The sequence below is a fragment of the Juglans microcarpa x Juglans regia genome, chromosome 4D (genome assembly GCF_004785595.1).
Source record: "Juglans microcarpa x Juglans regia isolate MS1-56 chromosome 4D, Jm3101_v1.0, whole genome shotgun sequence".
NCBI classification, from domain to species: Eukaryota; Viridiplantae; Streptophyta; class Magnoliopsida; order Fagales; family Juglandaceae; genus Juglans; species Juglans microcarpa x Juglans regia.
The window spans coordinates 19,744,112-19,763,306 of NC_054600.1; positions in this window are offsets into that span (position 1 = coordinate 19,744,112).

A 19,195-nucleotide genomic window follows, 5' to 3' on the forward strand; every position below is an offset into this window, starting at 1 on the left:
CGGTGGGCGGCGGTGGTTACTACAGCGGTGCACTGGAAGAGAGAGAGTGATGAGCGAGAAAGAGAGAATGGAGAGTGAGAGATGCGCAAGAGATAAACAAAGAGGGAGATTATCGTGAGGCAGCAAGGTTAAGGTGGCATGAGGCGGACCTGGGGCGATGGAAGTCTTCACCGGCATTTGTGTAGGGCAACAACGTCAATGAGCTCTCGGTGGGGAATGGTTGCAATGACTCAAGGTAGGAGGAAACACATCCTCTGTTTTGGGAGTGAGGAACAGAGGTTTCGCGGGATGGCTAACGATGGCTTCACTTGTAGGTTCATGGTTGGGTCATGACAGCGTTGTGGAGGAGCATGCGACGGCTTGACCTTCTTGGGAAGCTGCAGTTTCCGTGTGATGGTTGAGTAAAACCGTGAAGGTGCAGGCTAGTTGCATTGTGAACGGTGGGGCTATAGCTTCGGTGATGGTCACTAAACGTGGAGGAGCAAGGTGGTTCTCGTGGCTGGTTGTTGAGGAGCATAGATGAGGGGGACATTGGTGCAGGTTGGCTTTTGGCCTAGCATGAGTGATGCGCGCCGATTCTGAGGGCTGAGGTTTCACGTTGGTTGGGCAGCTTCTCTAGCAGAAGAAAAAAATACCTTTGCTGCTATATATAGGTCAAGTGATTGAAAAAACCCTAGAGGAACTAAAGGAAAAGAAGAATAAATGCAATGCGAATACATATCTACTATGCGCACTCTTGCCATGAAAGTCGTGAGGATAGAAACGTGCATGCCATGGACGTGAAGAATAACCCTAGGGGAGAAAAATAGATAGAAAATGTGCGTGGACAGGGGCTGAAAATGGCTTCATACGAATTTGGACTTGTTGGGCCCACTTTTTGATTTATAAAAGGGCTTCGTCTCAAATTCTAAACTAGCCTTCGTTCCATAATTTGTCGGGCCAAAAATTCAAAATAAATCTCTCTTGATCCATAAAATATTAAACGAAAATAATCTAAATACAAAGCTGAATAATAAGTCCATAATCCATCAATACAAATTATGAGTCCGTAACCTATTCCCAAAATTACTCGTTAAATCTCAATGGGTTTTTCATCCATATTAAAAAAAAAAATTCGAGCACAAGTTTCATGTTGGGCCTGAGTGTTACAAAAACGGTTATGCCTCAAATATTTCACGTTGTGTCAAACTTTGACAATGAACTATATGAAAAGTGATGATAGTCATGTACTCATGCAATAGCTCCTACAAATTGCATTGCGTGGATAATTACCCAAGAGGTTATAGAACCTTTAATTGAGCTATCTAGATTTTTCAGGAGAATTTGTTTGAACACGTTGCAATTTGAAGATATGGTCTAGTTGGAATATATAGCACCCTGTATATTGTGCCAATTATACATGATCTTTCCACCATCATTTTTTACGATTAGGGTGCACTTGGTTATACATTTAATTGTAGAATGCAAGCATGGAGAACTAGTTCATTATCAATTGATGTATCCTATTGAGAGGTATGACATTGTTATTGTATCTAAAAACACATAAATCCTTTATCGTAAAAACATATTCTAAAAATATTTCATGGCCATTACGTGATGTTTGTAGTAGCTACCTAGATAGACTTAAGTTTCACGTGCGTAACAAAGTTGTGCCCGAATGTTCTATTGTTGAAGGATATTTGTAGAAGGAATTATTGATGTTTTGTTCTAGTTATTTGGAATCTACATAAACGACATTCAATAGACCATCTAGAAACCCTAATGCTTATAAATGGGAAGTTGTTAATGTTTGTCTCGATTTTATGTCGTGGACTCAGGCTTTAGGGGCCCGCCAGAGCAAGGGGAAAGACTACCACTAGAGTTGAGTGGAATGAAAGACAAAAACCCACTCCATTGGTTTAGTGAAAAAATAGATGTGGGTGTTGTAGAGTGCAGCTAATCCATCACATGGGCGAGCATGCACCTTGTAAAATGTCTGGCAGACACATCCCAGCACAAGGTGGAGATGAACATCTCATCTTATGAAAGGTGAGCTAAAACAGCCACCTACTGTGAAGGCAAGGACAAGGAGCTGAAGAGGCATGTGACTTTAATGAGACAAGAGTTACCCGCCCAAGGCGAGCAACGGTTACCAACCCAAGGTGTACAACGGTCTAGGAGAGACAGGGGTAGGTATGTAAACTTTCTGGTACAACACATAAAGGCTCAAACAAGTGGTGATGTCATACGTAGAAACCCACACTCAATCCGATGGGTCATCTTTGGAGTGGGTCTGCAAAAGAAGCTACGACTCGATAAGTCATATCGTCTGAACCAAGAGGTATGGCCCAGCGTCATAAGTGAGACCCTTATTCGAAGGACTAAGGATTGGACATAAGCAACATGCCCTAACCATCTGTCTCTGTCATCCTATAGTATAATAGTTGAGAAAAAGGGCTCCTATCCAAACATACCTGGAGTTAGAAGTAGGTCAAAAAGAGTTTGACAGTCCATCCTACAAAAGAGATTTGGACATAAGACAAAATCTCACTTTTGAAATCTCAAACACTTGAAACCTTGTGGAGCTGGATTCTTCAGAGGAATCAAGGAAGGAGCGGCATAGCGACGTAGTTACTCCAACCCTGAGAGGTAGGTTAACTTCTAATACAGTACTGAGGAATGTGGAGTGAATGTTGTATGTAAGAGGCATATGAATATTCTGCAACCTTTATCATTTCTGATAATAAATAAATCTGATTTTTGTCATTACATTTACTTTTACATTTACTCTTTGATTTGAAGACTTTGAATGTATTTACTATTTTTGTAACGCCCTATACCCAGAGGTCTAAGAAGTTACTTTCTGTCACCTAAAATTCATCTTCCATAATACAAAATATATTCCAAAGGCTACATAAAACTTAAATGCATTTGTTCAAACCAAATATATATGTTCCTCTACAAGGACATCAAAGGAAGATCTCAACATGACAAATTAAAATCTCCATAAAGACTCAATAAAAGCATCCACATCTCAAAATACCCGAATCAACATAAAGTAATAAATCTACTGAATAAAACTCTTAATAATCAAAGTACTCTCTTCTACTTAATCCACTATGCACAAATAACCTTGCTCATGCTTCTTATTCTTAATCATCAACTAAAACATCCAAAACATCTGAAAATATAGTGGAGATCATGGGTGAGTTATCAACAACTCAGTAAGTAGTGAACATATATCAGTGTGTAAACATGAGCCAAGTACATAATACAGAACAAAACATATTAGTTATAAAATGATATATATAAAACATTTGTTACAAAATGTAGAGAAAACATATTATCAAAATATCATAGCAACAGTTTCAAAAGTATTCATATACAAAAGTCCTTTGGCATAGCAATATTGTGCATCATCTTATTAGATCAAATGCATCATATCAGAACAGAGATCATCTTTAACCCACGTGGTAGGGTCGTGCTATCCCCGATAGCCAAACCGAGTAGAAACAAAAGTGAATCTTCCCCTTATTATTCTCGGACCCCGTGTTTGCACACAAGAAATAGTCAAAAGACCACATAGAAAATCATTTTATTTCCAAAGTGGGTATACTTAGAAACAGAAATGTTGGCACCAACACAATAACAGAGTCAGAATCAGAAATAGAGATGTCAAAAAGGAAACAAAAACAGAACAAACTCATTATGTCATGCCAAAGATTTTTCAGATGTAACATTTCATATCAGAATCAGAGTAATGAACAGATACATGTCACATAATCATTTACAAAATTTCATATTCATATTCACTCTTTTTGCACAGTTGAGAATAGAATGTCAAAAATTTTCTCATGTCGATACCAGTCATGACAAAAATACCTTTCACTTTTTATTATTATTATTATTATTCAGAATTACTCAAAGCAAAATGACCAAGGTTGTTTCTAATATTCCATAACAAAAACATGCACATTTTTCATAAAGATCAACCCCAGTCCATTCTTTTTATTCAAAGTCTAGCATATGAGCACTACTTACCATAATTTTGTGTATTATCTACATTTGGAGCTCGTTCTCTAGCAAATCACAATAACCTAAATCAGAAAAATATTCACCCAAGTTAACAATCCACACAAGCACAAAAACTAACTTACAGAAACTCCACAATCCCATTAACTATTGATGACTGAATAAGTTGACCATAAAAAATAGATACCCGTTGTCAAGGATAGACAACTTTTTTTACCAACTGCAAGGAGCTGCTATATTTTCTAAGATTGGTCTTAGGTCGGGGTATCACCAATTAAAATTAGGGAAGGCAACATACCCAATAAATTCTTCCGGACTAGGTATGATCATTATGAGTTTATAGCGATGTCCTTTGGGTTAGCTAATGCCCTAGTAGTATTTATGGATATCAAGAAGATAGTGTTTCAGTCGTTTTTAGACTTGTTTGTAGTAGTGTTCATAGACTAGACAACATCCTGGTGTATTCCAGATGTAACGAAGATCATGAGAATCACTTAAGATTAGTGTAGGGAACACCCAAGGACCAACAGTTATTTGTCAAACTCAACAGGTACAAGCTCTAGCTAAAGGAAGTAAAGTTCCTTGGTCACATGATATCCAACAAGTACGACTGGCCTATGCGTAAGAAGTAAGGAGTTTCTTGGGCTTGGCCGATTAAACTCTAGTTTTCGCTAATCCAAATAAGGCCATTACTATCAGAGGTTTATAGAAAGACTCTCTAGATTGTCGGGTCCTCTCGCAGTTCTAACCAAGAAGAACATCAAGGTCGCTTGGACCGTCAAGTTCGCTTGAGCCTTAAAAATAATTTTTGGTATTTAGCGACGTGTCGAAGGATGGTCTAGGTTGCATCCTAATGCAGGAAGACAATGTGGAAGCCTACGCATCTAGACAATTAAAGACCGCGAGAAGAACCACCCAATGCACGATGTGGAATTGGCAACGATAGTGTTTGCCTTGAAGAGTCTGGAACATGTACGATGAAAAATGTGAGGTGTATGCCAATCACAAGTCTAAAACATCTCTTCACCCAAAAAGGTCTTAACATGAGGCAATGAAGGTGGTTAGAGGTCATTAGTGAATATCAGTGCGAAATCAAGTATCACCCAAGGAAAGATAATTTAGTCGCTGATGCCTTAAGTTGCAAGTGGCAAGAGATGAAGAACTCTTGGAGGTGGATTCTCTTTCAGAAGGGATGAGACAACTATTGATAAAGGACTTGCCACGAGAGGAGATTCCCATCGCTCTACAGTAGTTTAGGGTAAGTGATTTCAATGAGCTGAAGGATTAGTAGTAGGGGAATTCGAAATTGTTGGAGATTTGATGGAGGATCTGTAAAGGCGAAGGACCTATGCATTTCAGTTTGGGGAAGGATCAAACCTTGTTGTTTAAAGGATGGAAGGTGGTCTCGGCTAATTGAAAAATTTTAGAACGAATACTAGCTGAAGCACATTCCTCGCCGTATGCGATACACCCTGGGGGAACAAAAAATGTACCTTGACCTTAAGAAATGATCCTGGTGAGAAGGAATGAAGTAAGACATCACCCACTTCATCGAAAGGTGTACTATGTGTCAAAGGGTAAAGGTGGAGCACCAAAGGCCAGCAGGAAATCTACAACTTTTACCTATTCCTGAGTGGAAATGGGAAGATATCACTATAAATTTTATGATAGGATTACCCCAAACCCCCAGTGAAAAGGACACCATATGGGGAATAATAGATCGATTGACCAAGAGCGTCCACTTCTTATCAGTCACCACTACGAACACAATAAGCAAACTTACTTGGATGTACATAAAGGAAATAATTAGATTACACGGAGTTCCTAAAACTATAGTATTGGATCGAGACCCGAGGGCATGGGCACCAAGTTGAAGTTCAGTAGTGCTTACCACCCCCAAACTGAAGAACAATCAGAAATGACAGTTCAGACGTTGGAAGACATGCTGAGGGCATGCATGTTGGATTTTAAAGGGCCATGAGAAGGTCACATCCCTCTCATTAAATTCGCATACAACAACAATTAACAAGCGAGTATCCAAATGACCCCTTACGAGGCGTTGTATGGTAGAAAGTGTAGATCGTCGATATGTTGGGATAAAGCAGAAGAAGCCAAGGTGATTAGACTAAATATCATTCAAGAGATGACGGAGTAGGTCAAACTCATACACGCAAGGATGACCACAACTCATAGTAATCATAAGAGTTACGCTGACAATAGGAGAAGAGAGTTAATCTTTGAGGATGGCAACTAGGTGTACCTTAAGCTATCACGTATGAAAGGTGTTAAGAGATTTGGGCTTAAAGGGAAATTAAGCCCAAGGTACATCAGATCGTACCAAGTATTGGAAAAGGTCGGCCCAGTAGCGTACCGAGTTACATTACCAGCGAAATATGAAAGGATTTACAATGTATTCCAAGTTTTCTCATTAAGTAAGAGTTTCGGGAATCAGTAACTCTGAGTAATTAATTTAGATTTGGTTCCACTACAACTGAATCTCACTTACGAGGAGAAATGGTACAAGTCGTAGATCAGAAGGAGCAGCGATTGTGATCTAAAGTCGTACCATTGGTGAAGGTGCAATGGGGTGATGAGGGAATTGAGGAGTTTACATGGGAAAGTGAGCGGGTCATGTAGGAGCAATTCCCATATTTATTCAAGCTGTAGTAATGACTTGTAAAGCACGATGTGAGGGTAATTCAGACAATTTTAAGATGAAGGCACGTCTATAAATAAGCTTTCGACATACCATTTTCAAAATCAGAAACAAAGTTATCGTGCAAGAGAAGAGAACTGCATGGAGGGTAGCAATGCCACCCGAAATAATGCGCCAATTCTTGGAAGAACAACATGAAAGGGAAGGATTAGAGGCTAAATGAAGAAGAGTGGAGGAGAAACGACACTAAGACGAAGAAAGTTTTGGGAGGGCTAGAGCCCTAATATCGAAAATGTTGCACTACGATGACACCATTATGATGCAACGTGGTGAGAAATGAACAGTGCCAAAATGTGACGAGCAAGATGAGCACAAGGATGAGTATTCTCCAACATCCTATGATGTCGAACCTAGTAGAGGAGCTAGAATGATAGAGAGCACAACCGGTTGGCAGCCTAGACGGAGGAGATATAGGGAGTAAATCTCATGACCCTCTCGTAGATGGTGAAGGTTAGTTCACAGATCCAGATGAGGGAGAGTCTCATCTAAAGTCTGAGGTGATCGTAAGCATCGACATATCTCTCGTCAAAGATCCCCTCCCTTGGTGGAAAGGTAGAGCAAGGGAGAACCTCCGAAGTTTTATGACGAAATTCCTTGAGGAGAGAGGATGTAAGGATCCTGTCAGCACAAGGGGACATACCACTATTGGAGTTGAGTGAAAAGAAAAATGAAGAACCATTCCATTGGTTTGGAGAAAAAAATAGTTGTGGGTGCTGCAGAGTGCAACTAGTCTAACACATGGGCAAGCATGCACCTTGTAAAAGGTTTGACAGGCACATCCCAACATGAGGTGGAGATGAATGTCTCACCTTATGGTAGGTGAGCTAGAAAAGTCGCCTACTGTGAAGGCAAGGACAAGGAGCTAAAGAGTTCGGTGTCTCTAATGAGATCAGAGTTACTTGCCCAAGGTGAGCAACGGTCTAGGATAGATTGGGACAGGTATGGGAGCTTTTCGGGATAACACGGAAGTGCTCAGACGAGTGGTAGTGTCGTATGTAGAAGCCCACAATCCTCTGAAGGGTTACATTTGGAGTGGGTCTACAAAAGAGGCTACAAATCGACAAGTCATGTCATTTGAATCCAAAGGTATGACCCAGAGCCACATGCACAACCCTCATTCGAGGAAGGATTGAGGATTGAGCATGCGTACCATGCCTTGGCCATTTGTCTCTGTCAACTTGCAATATAACAGTTGAGGCTAAAGGACTCATATCCAAGCTTACCTAGAGTCAAAAGTATGACAAAAGGACATCTAATAGTCATGCCCTATAAAAATAGATTTGGACATGAAAAACATCTCACTTTTGAGATCTCAAGCACCTGAAACCTCGTGGAACTTGATTCTTCAGAGGAAACAAAGAAGGAGCGGCACAGCGACCTCGACTCTGAGAGGTAGGTTAACTTCTAAGACAATACTGGAAAATGTGAGGTAAATGTTGTGTATAAGAGGCATATGGATATTTTGAAACCTTTTTTTTTTTTTTTTTATCATGAATAAATCTAATTTTCATCATTATGTTTATATTTGCATTTACTCCCTAATGTTGAGACTTTGAATGTGTTTACTGTTTTCATCCATATCTATGTGTGAGAAATCTCTATCTTTGTGTGACAAGTCTATAGTGTATGTCTACCATCATGGGACAGCATGGAGAATTCCCCAAACCATTGTTGCAAAACGTTGCCACAAGCATCATATGGGAATGAGAATTCCCTGTGATGATTAGGGTGGAGCGGTATCATGTTGGCCTCACCTCATAGGCAAGAATGAGAATCTCCCACACGTATCACGTGTGGTGTCCTCGAGTTGGTTAGCTGGGTAGACGTTTCTCCTGTGCCCTGTGCAACATGTAATCTTTGTGTGAGACATTTGTGTGATGACCATTGTATCTATGTGATGACAATTGTGCCTATGAAATCATTATCCATGTGACAATTTTATAAATTTTACCTACTAGAGCAGAGGTAGATTCCTCACTTTGGTAATATTTATACTTTTAACTATATTGCGTAGATGGTAACTCCTTCGAAGGTGATTCCTCGTCATGCTTATATATATTTAATAAGGAGGGAGGTTCGTCGCCATGTTTATGAATTTCCATGTGTCTATAACAGAGAGGGTGATTCCTCACCAAGCATACATATTTGTGTTCTTTCTTTACATGAAACTGTTAATTGAATCTTTAAGAGTATTATCTCTTATTAGCAATTTTGTCATGGCTACCTAACCTGCCTATGATTTTGTCCTCAAAACTATAAACTTTGACGCATAATTAGTTACAGGAGTGATGCCCAAAGAAGATGAGCCAAACCTTGAGTATGAAGGCTTGTCTCTATTGTAAAAGCCATATATCATTTTGAATTGTATTTATTCCTTTCAAAATGGGAGACCACTTGTATTCGGTCTACCCCCCCCCCCCCTCCCCCCTCCCCCCTCCCCCCTTAGGTGATGAATAATGTATTTGGGTTGTATGTATTTCAAATAATGGAATTAATGAGGAATAGTGTCACTTGTCTCTATGATGTGATTTAGACTTATGGTATTGCAAGGTCTTAGTTTACGTCTAAACCTCTATCTTTTCCACTTTGATTTTACATTTGTAACCTCACATGTGCACTTTCATTTGGATGAGGCATGCCCAACCCGACCAAAACTCACAGATAATATCCTTGTTGCATATGAAAGTCTTCACACTATGCATACTCAACTTCATGGGAAATAGGGTCACATGGCTTTAAAATTGGATGGGAGCAAGGCATATGATCATGTTAATGGGACTTCCTTGTAACTGTGATGTCCAAATTGGATTTTGCTACAAGATGGATTAATATGATTTTACACTGCATCACTTCCTCCTCATTTTCAGTTCTGGTTAATCGTGTTCCCTTTGACAAGTTCAATCGGCAAAGGGCTTTAAGACAGGGTTGCCCCTTATCACCCTACTTATTTATCCATTTTGCTGAGGTTTTAAGTTCTCAATAATATGCTCTGTAACAACAAGGTTGTCTGTCTAGTATTCCTATAGCCAGAGGCGTGATAAGGATGGGCCATCTCTTTTTTGCTAATGATTGTCTCTTGTTTTTTTCAAGGAAATATGCATGAATAGGCAAGGCTTAATCACATTTTAGGAGTGTATGAATCTGCTTCGGAAAAACTTATCAATAGAGACAAAACCTCTCTATACTTCTACAAGAATACCAAGTACTCTACTAAAAAATTCTTAACAGAGATAACAGGATTAAAGCCCTCTTCAAATATTGACAAGTATTTGGGTCTCCCTTCTCTAGTTGGTAGACCCAAAGTAGCTACTTTCTATGGAATTGTGGATAGAATGAGGAGTAAATTAGATAATTGAAAAACAAAATTTCTTTCCATGGCCAGGAAGGAAATTCTTATCAAAGCAGTTTTGCAAGCTATCCCTACATATAGTATGAGTGTCTTTTATTGCCTAAATCTATGTGTAATAACCTTAACTCTTTGATCTCTAGTTTCTGGTGCGGTCACCAAGATAATTGCTCTAGGATTCATTGGAAGAATTGGAGAGCTTTGTGTGTTGGTAAGAAACATGAAGGACTTGGATTTAAGGATTTAGATATTGCTTTGACTTAGCTCTCTTGGCTAAGCAAGCTTGGAGAATGTTGAATTTCCCACATTCCCTTTCAAGCAGGATTTTCAAAGCCAAATACTTTTCTCATTTAACTATCACCTTAGTTGTATTGGGATTGAACCCTTCCTTTATTTGGAGAAGTATTTGGCAAGCAACCAAACTAATGAGGGACTTATATGGTGGGTTGGTGATACAAACAAGTTCCTATTAGGAAGGATAAATGGCTACCACGATCAAGCTCCTATAGAATTCAATCCCCTGTGAACACTCTATCTAAAGATGCCTTGGTTGCAGAACTAATTGATTCACAATAAGGTTGGTGGAGTATGGATCGTATTCAAGTTGTATTTACTCAGAAAGACATTTAACAAATTTTAAACATTCCAGTGACTTCAACAGCTATTTCAGACAAGCTTGTGTGGAGTGGAACATTCAATGGACACTATTCTTTGAAAAGTGCATACCATTTATGCATGCAACTCTTTTATTGTAGTAGGGGGAAATCTTCTAAACAAGGTGAATTCTAACACTATGGAAGAAGATTTTATCTTTGCCTACAACTAATGCAGATCGAGTTTTTTTGTGGCGTGCTTGTGTTGATGCTCTTCCTACAAAATTGAATCTTTGTAAGAGACATGTTCTTGCTAAATCTATGTGTCCCATTTGTCTACAAGAGGATGAAACTCCTAGATATGTTCTCTGGTCCTATCCTTCAGCAAAAGATGTGTGGTTAGTTTGATCTAAAGCTTTCCAGAAAACCCCTATTACTACCACTACTTTTGATACCTCTTTTACTCATATGATGGAGAGGTTATCACCACAAGATCTGGTACTATTTGTAGTAATTGCTAGATCCATCTGGTTTAGAAGAAATGCACTGATTCATGAAGGGACTTGCTACATCCTGCTACTCTCTATAGCCATGCACTTCAAGAATGTAATGAGTATAAAGCTACTATGTGGTATCTAAGGCAGCCTATCTGTCCCACACAACCTCAAGCTCTTCATTGGGAAGCTCCTCCAGAAAAATTGGGTTCAAGCCAATTGGGATGTAGCCATCAATACTAAAAACAAAAAAGTTGGTGTTGGTGTTATTATTAGAGATGAAACCTCTAACATTTTGTTTAGCACCATCTATAGCTGAAGCATAAGGTCTACTAGTAGCAACTTGTTTTTGCAAGGATCTTGGTCTGCAGAATGTTTTCTTTAAAGGAGGCTCATCCCAAGTTATTAATGCTATTTTAGCTAAGGATGATCCTGCTAGTTGTTTTAGTTGTCTTACTTCAGAAATAAGAATTTTATTTGTTGAGTTTGGCAATAAGACATGTCATGAGTGTTGCAAATGAGGTAGCTCATCGACTTGCTTATTGTATAAGGAGGTTGTGTCTCTCACATATGAATTGATCGATATAGACTCTACTGCTTAATGTATTTCTATTCTTGTACTAGCTGAATGCCAACATTTGTGATTAATCATATATATTTTATTTTGGTTTAAAACAAAAAACTGAGAGGGGTGTTCCATCAAAAATATGTTTACTATAATTGGGATAGTTGTAATAATGTTAATTTATTTCTCAACCAAAAAGCAACGGTTTTAGACGCCGATTTTGGGCTATCATGTAACATTTTAGTTGCCAGGCCTTATCATTCTCTTTTTCCTCTATAAAATCAAATTTTTAAAAATTTCAAGAATTTTTACAATTTAGAGAGATATAATACAGTATATGAATTTCATTCTAATCAATGCTAGGAACCCCTTACCTTCTAGTGGCATTCTATTTTCTAATTATAAAAAATGTTTGAGTTCCAAAAAATTCAAGGTGGAGTTTTGCTTAAATCTTAAAAGTTTAAAGGTATATAGAAATAGTAGATAATTCTTGGCACTCATTTTTTTTCCGAAAAAATAAAAAGCAAAAATAGGAAACACATTAGCTAATTATACCATAAAAAGTCCCGTTTGGATATTGAGCTGAGTTGAGCCGTTTGGATGTTGAGCTGAGTTGAGATAGTTGAGTTCTTTATGAATAGTAGTAAGTTAAGATAATGGAGTGAGTTTTGTGAGACCCACCTAAGATGAGTTTAGATTTGTTTGGATGTTAAGATGAGTTTAGATATATTTATAGAAAGTTGAAAAAGGTTGTGGGTCCCGCATGCAAAGAGATGTTGAATTAAAAAAAATTGTGAATTCTACGTGTAAAGAGGTTTTGAGTTAAGATGAATTTAGTGATTTAAGAGTTGGGTGTTTGGATATTAGACTCAGCTTAAAATTAGACTAAACTGAATTGATCTCACTTCAGTCCAAATTCCAAACAGGACCTTAGACAATAAACATTGTGTTTGTTAATGGTTATTTGATTTGTAATTAAAGAAATACCGTACAAAAAATAAATTACCACCTCCTTTGTTAATGAAATTATTGTTATTCTGAATCACATTAATTAATATGATTTATTCTTAAGTGGCATCAATCAATATAATTTATATTGAAGATAATAAACTTATTGTGTCTACAATAGTTTCTTGCAACTATAATTGTAAACAAATTTGTAACACCCAGACCTAGCACCAAGTCTAGGTCAAGCTATGTTCTATAAATTGTTTTAGGTTAATATGTATGAGAAGCTCACTTAAGTTTTAACGAGTAATTTTTGGAGTAGACTATAGGCCCAAAATTTATTTTGGCTGAGTATGGATTTTTTTTTTTTCAAGGGCCTGATAATTAGGTTAAAATCTTTTAATGGACCAAGTGAATTTTCACCTGTAAAATTTATGGGACAATTGTATTTTTTTAGATCGAGTCAAAGCCCAAAACTTAGGGAAAAAACCCATGTATTAATCTCATATAAGATCCAAGATGTGGGCCAAATATTTTTTAGTAGGCTAAAAAGCCCAAGGCTGTAAGAATCCGGTATTAGTTCAACTCCCCACCATGCACGCCATGCACTCTTCCATCCCTCTAGGGTTAATGATAACGCATCTATATATACCCTCATATTCATGCAAACTTTCAAATTTTTTTTCCCTTACCTTCACACACAGTATTAATCATGTTTCACGTCCGTTTTATTCACTGAATGCACGGCTCCAACACTTCTGTTCCCACTGCATGCACGCCTCTTTCTCTATTTTTCTCTAGGGTTTCCAATCATCTATATATTTATTAAAGAGACCCTCGTCACAACAAGAAACTACCCAAGCCACAAAGCTTCAGTGAAGCACAACCTCCACTTCGCACGAAAACTGCTGCTATTTCCAGCTCCTCTAGCCGCGCACCACCATGGCACACTGGGGCCAAACCAAGAGCCACCCCACCGCCCAACTTATTGGCAAACTGTGAACCCCATCCCTGTCGTTGCCATCGCAAGCTGTTACCCCACACCTTATCACTTAAACTCACCCAACCTCCAACTCGCAACACATCCAGATGCTGTCAAAACAGCCCTACACCACCATAGCACCCCCTACTCGGCCACCACCCCACCAGCTGCCGCAGCCACAAATGACGCCACTGACAGCAGAAGATGCCAAAGGACAAGCCTCCACCTTCAAACGCTGCCCTGGATGACGCCACCACCCCAGTCCGTAACGTCCTGTCGTGCATGGTGCATATCCCTCTCACAGTGTTCGCTTTCTCTCTCTCTCTCCCTCTCTCTCTCTCTCTCTCATCTCTCTCTCTTGCTCTCTCTCTTAGGGCTCAGTCGGCCAACTCTGCCGAGTCTTCGCCGCATGCTCCTCCTCATGGTAAGCCTACTGCTGCCTTTTACCCACAACGAATGGCTGCTTGGTTTCTTTTTTAACTAAACTATTTTTGCCATAGGTTCTTATGTAAATATTAGATTGAAGAGAAGTTTAGTTTGTAATTACGATCTTGCCCTTCCAGTCATAAATCTGAACACATGTTATGAACTTATGTTATTGTGTTGGGCTTGATGGTATGATGGGTCGAGCATATCAAAATAGACTGGTGTGTATTTTCGATTTTGGGACATGTATATTTTGGGGTTGAGATCACGTATTTGCATGGATAATATTATAAGACCAATTTATGGAGTAATATGATCATAAGAGTTAATCGTGTTTTTGTTTGGAGAATTTATGTAAAAATCAAAATACTTTGGGGAGAGATGATATTTTAGAGTTCCGAGGATTTTTAGACATTAAGAAAAAATATAGAATTTTATATCTCAAGTTTTAATTACCAAGTATGTGTTCGAATGGAAATTTACAAAAATTACGTGATTATTTTATAGGTGATGAGTAATTTTGTTTGGCATTATTGAGGAAAGTTTCTAAAAAGCTAAGAGTCCAGGTAAGCGGGATTCTTTTGCTAGACTTTACATAAAAATAAAATAGACTGAGATTGATTTTTAAAAAATATGCATGTTTTGTTATGAAAAAAAATTGAAACAACCTCAGTTATTTGTTTTGCTTTACTTATGAAATTATGTATAAGAATAAAGTATCTTATGGCATGACTGATGTAGACATGAGCTTATTTTTTGCATTCTATTACTGAACTGAGAAAAATAAGCGAATATGAAATTTGATAATTTTTGCATGTGACGTGAAGATGTTCTGAATCGGTTTTGGAAAATGTGAAATGATCTCAATTTCAGTACTCTATCTTGATATGATGTGTCATCTGAAAACCTTTGGCATTACTTTCTGATTCTATTCCAACTCTGATTCTAGTTCTGATATGGTGATTCTGATTCTGATTCTGTTTTGCTTTGATATATGACCCTATCACGGGATATAATAGTGACATCTAGCTCTGTCACATGATATAATAGTGATCTCTGGCCCTACCATGAGATATAATAGTAGTATTTGCTCTGAATGCAGTCGCTTTATGGTGATTTATGTTCTGCTTGGCTTTCTGCAGAATGCACAACCCTACTATGGGGGTTAAACATGGTCTATGTTCTGATATGATGCTCTGATATGATATGATAAGATGAAGATGATGTTCAGTCATGTTGTGCCAAATGGGTCTTTGAATATGAACAGTTGGTTTTGAATATAAATGGTTTGAAATGTCGCTCTGATTTTCTAATAACATGTATTTTGATATCTGCATATTGAAACTGAAATGTTTTGTTTCTGCATTTTGAACTCTGTGAGAATGCTCATGTTTACATACTAGTATATGTTCTCTACTTACTAAGTTGTTGATAACTCACCCCTTATCTCGATAATAGTTTTCAGATAGTTTTGATGGTTCAGTTGGAGAACAAGAGTAGAAAGTTTTAATAAGGTGTAATGATCATAGAGGAATAAGTGTCATTTGTTATAAGTAGTTATTGGATTATGTTTAGTAGAGCTATTGTTCTCAATTATTTTGGTATGTTAAGTTATGGATATTGCTGAGTCTTTGGTGAGTTTTTAATTTATTTTGTTGATGATTCACTTTAGTGTCCCTATGAAGGAACATGGATATTTGTGTTGAATATTTTATGGAGTTTCCGGATTTTATAGTTGTGATATTGGAGTTGATATTAAGTATTAAGAGCTAACCCTCCGGACCTCCGGGACCGAGGTGTTACAAAATAACTCGAGAGGGATTGATTATTAGGTCTCGTTTGTTTTTGCAGATAAGATAAGATTAGTTGAGATAAAAATTAAAATTTGAATAAAATATTATTAGAATATATTTTTTTAATATTATTTTTATTTTGAGATTTGAAAAAATTGAATTGTTTATTATATTTTGTATGAAAAATTAAAAAAATTGTAATAATTAGATAAGATGAGATGAAAAATTTTGTAAAAATGAACGAAACTATTTTTGGTCTCACCATTCAAATTGGCTTCCAATTTCTTGGAAATTCTAAGCTTCATGGTAGTCTTGGATTGTGAGTCAAAACAATTGATCGATGGGAGCCTATTTGGACAGGATGTGGTGTAAATATGGGATTTATACCCTTCAATACATCACAACCACATCAGTCTTCTTATTATATTACTTTAAAGAGAGACGCTAGGGGCCGGTCAGGTGATAAGGGGCTATTTTCACCAACCAATAGTAGGCTGCCACGTCATATTTTCATTGTTTTTAATGGTAGTCTCAAATGTAGCGAATTGTATTCAGGTTTAGATGTTGTTTCCAGCCCTCTGCTCTTCCGTTATTCATACAACCATCAATCCTCCGTTTCAATCTCACATTCTTGTCGGTCTCCTGCATTTTTGTCGCCGTGGTCGATTTTCACCTGTCTCTCTCTCCCCATTTTCAAACATCGTATCACATTGGGTTTTGCAAGTCTCTTTCTCCCCCGATTATATTCTCAATCCGCCGGCACAACCATCGTCCGCAGGGACAACAGCCACAAATTGAATGGAAATATTTCAATCAGTCAATATTTTGCACTATCCTGACAAAACCCCATCATTTTAGCAGCTAAAATGAAGTAATATAAAAAGTGAAAATGTATTGCTGAAACGGAAATTTGGGGAAGAAGATGATATGCCGGTGACCAGAAAGAATCACTTGATTTCTTCCTTTTTCTACATATTTTCTTATACAGACTCCCTCATTTCATTCTTGTTGAAATCATAAAATAACAAATAGATCTAAAAGAAAGAGGGAAAAAAGTGTTTTAGTATAAACAATGAACTTAAAACAATTTGAACTCCCATGAATTCACGAATGGTTGTCATGATTGGATTTGGTTCCATCTTTTGGACTATAGCAGGTGAAAGCTCGACATGAGAAACGCGAACAACATCAATGAGTTGCTCTTGAAATTCTTAAATGACAAAAGTGCTGGAGATCGACGAAGAGGCGCCAGAGATTGATAGCCTTGAGAGATCAACAGAGAGTGACTTCTGCTGTAAAAACAATGGAAACACGTAAAAGGGAGTTTTGTCACTATATTTAGGCACACGGTAAGAACAATGGAAATATCACGTGTCGCAGTCCCATTGGTGGCTGTAAACATCACTTTCTCACCTCATCCGATTTGAAGGTTTTCTGTACTTTAAACGCAACAACAGCCAAGCAAATGAAAAGCGTGTGGAAACTAAAGCCAGTCAAGCTCTTTCCTTCAGAGTTGTTCTAAACGTCTCACAAACATTACTTAAAAAACATGTAATCTTATTCTTTTATCTTCATTTCATATTTCATATTTCATATTTCATATTTCATAAAATATGAGGCTAAAATAATAAATTTATATATTTTTAAGTGGTATATAGAATAAGACTTATGTGTAGAATTTCTCCTCTCCCATGCTCTCAAGTTCTCTCTCTCCCCCCAAGTTCTCTCGCCTCAAGCGCATTGTTCAAGCTCTCTCCCCTTTCGCTCAATTCTTGTGAGTTGTGATCCTGCAATTTCATTTCTTTTAGTCGAAACTCTAGTAACTTCTTTTTCATTTCTTCCTACGCTTCTGATTCCCAATTCCTAAATTCACGTTCTACTGAATTAATTTACTTGTGTGGCAAGAAAATCCTTTCGCATTCTCTGCTAGAAGTTTCGGGCTGATGGATGAGAGAGAGAGAGAGAGAGAGAGAGAGAGAGCTTGCGGGGGAGAAAGTGAGTTTGCTGAGAGTGAGGGGGAGAGCTTGCGGACAGAGTGTTGAGAGTGAGGAGAGAGAGAGTTTTGCTGGGAGAAGATAGTATTAGACTATTGGTATTGACTTTATCAAAAGTCTATTCAAATGTATTATATGATGAATTTTATTAAAATAAAATTATATTGGATTAGCTAAAGAGATAAGTGTGAAGTTTTGAGTTATAGTATATTGATGGGTTTCTTTAAATTTAAAAGGCTACTATTCACTCATCAAATCTATTTTTTATTTACTTTTAATCTCTAAATATTTTTTTTATTTATGTTTAATCTCCAACCGTCTTTTAATAATAATGTAAGAATCAAATTAATATTAATTAACATATTATTAGTGTAATTGTAAAATATAAAAAAAAATAAAAAATATTTTTTTTAAAAAAATAATATTATATTATTATTTTGATGAATTCAATTGCTAATTCAATATGAGGTTATGACTAGAAAGATTTTAGATTTATAAAAATAATGTACTTTTCATTAAATTTTAAAAATAAATTTGATGAAGCTAATACTCTTAGGCCTCTAGTTCTACGGTAATATTATGAGATCATTGACGTGTCTGTCTCTTATTTGAGAGTGTAAAACTCATATTTTCACCTCATCCAATTGACACATGGCATATTGATGTCACACTATAATTCTTCCATTGGTCTTTTAATTAAAATTAGTAAAACCATATAATTGTGAGATTTTTATAGTTTAAAATTTTGATATTGGGTTGTAAAAACATGAATATTTGAGTAAGAGTTTTTCTATTTAGCAGTCTTACACCGTATGCTTACTATGTGAAAAAAAAAATCTTTTCCTCAATAAGTGTGTGGTGTAGGTTGAGTAGACTTTTTCTTCAAATAATAATTTTACAATCAACTCAAATACAAGATTACTATAAAAATAATTTATTTAATCGAAATTAAATATTTCGTGAATCTCAAAATTAATTGAAAAATAAATAACCTGGACAAGAATATAAATTATAACTTATATTTTAATAAAAATAAAATTAAAGAAATGATATTTGTTAAGTTTCGTATAATTGTTTTACAAAAAAAAATTGAATAAATTTGATATTCATATAAAAAAATTATATTTTTAACAATAAATTGTAAGCATTTGCACACCTACATAACATTATAAAAGGTTTGGTTTAGTTACCCATTTGGGATCACATGAGATGAGATATTTTATTAAAAATTAAATAAAATATTATTAAAATATAATTTTTTAATAATAATTTTAATTTAAATTTTAAAAAAATTGAATCATTTATTATATTTTATATAGAAATTTAA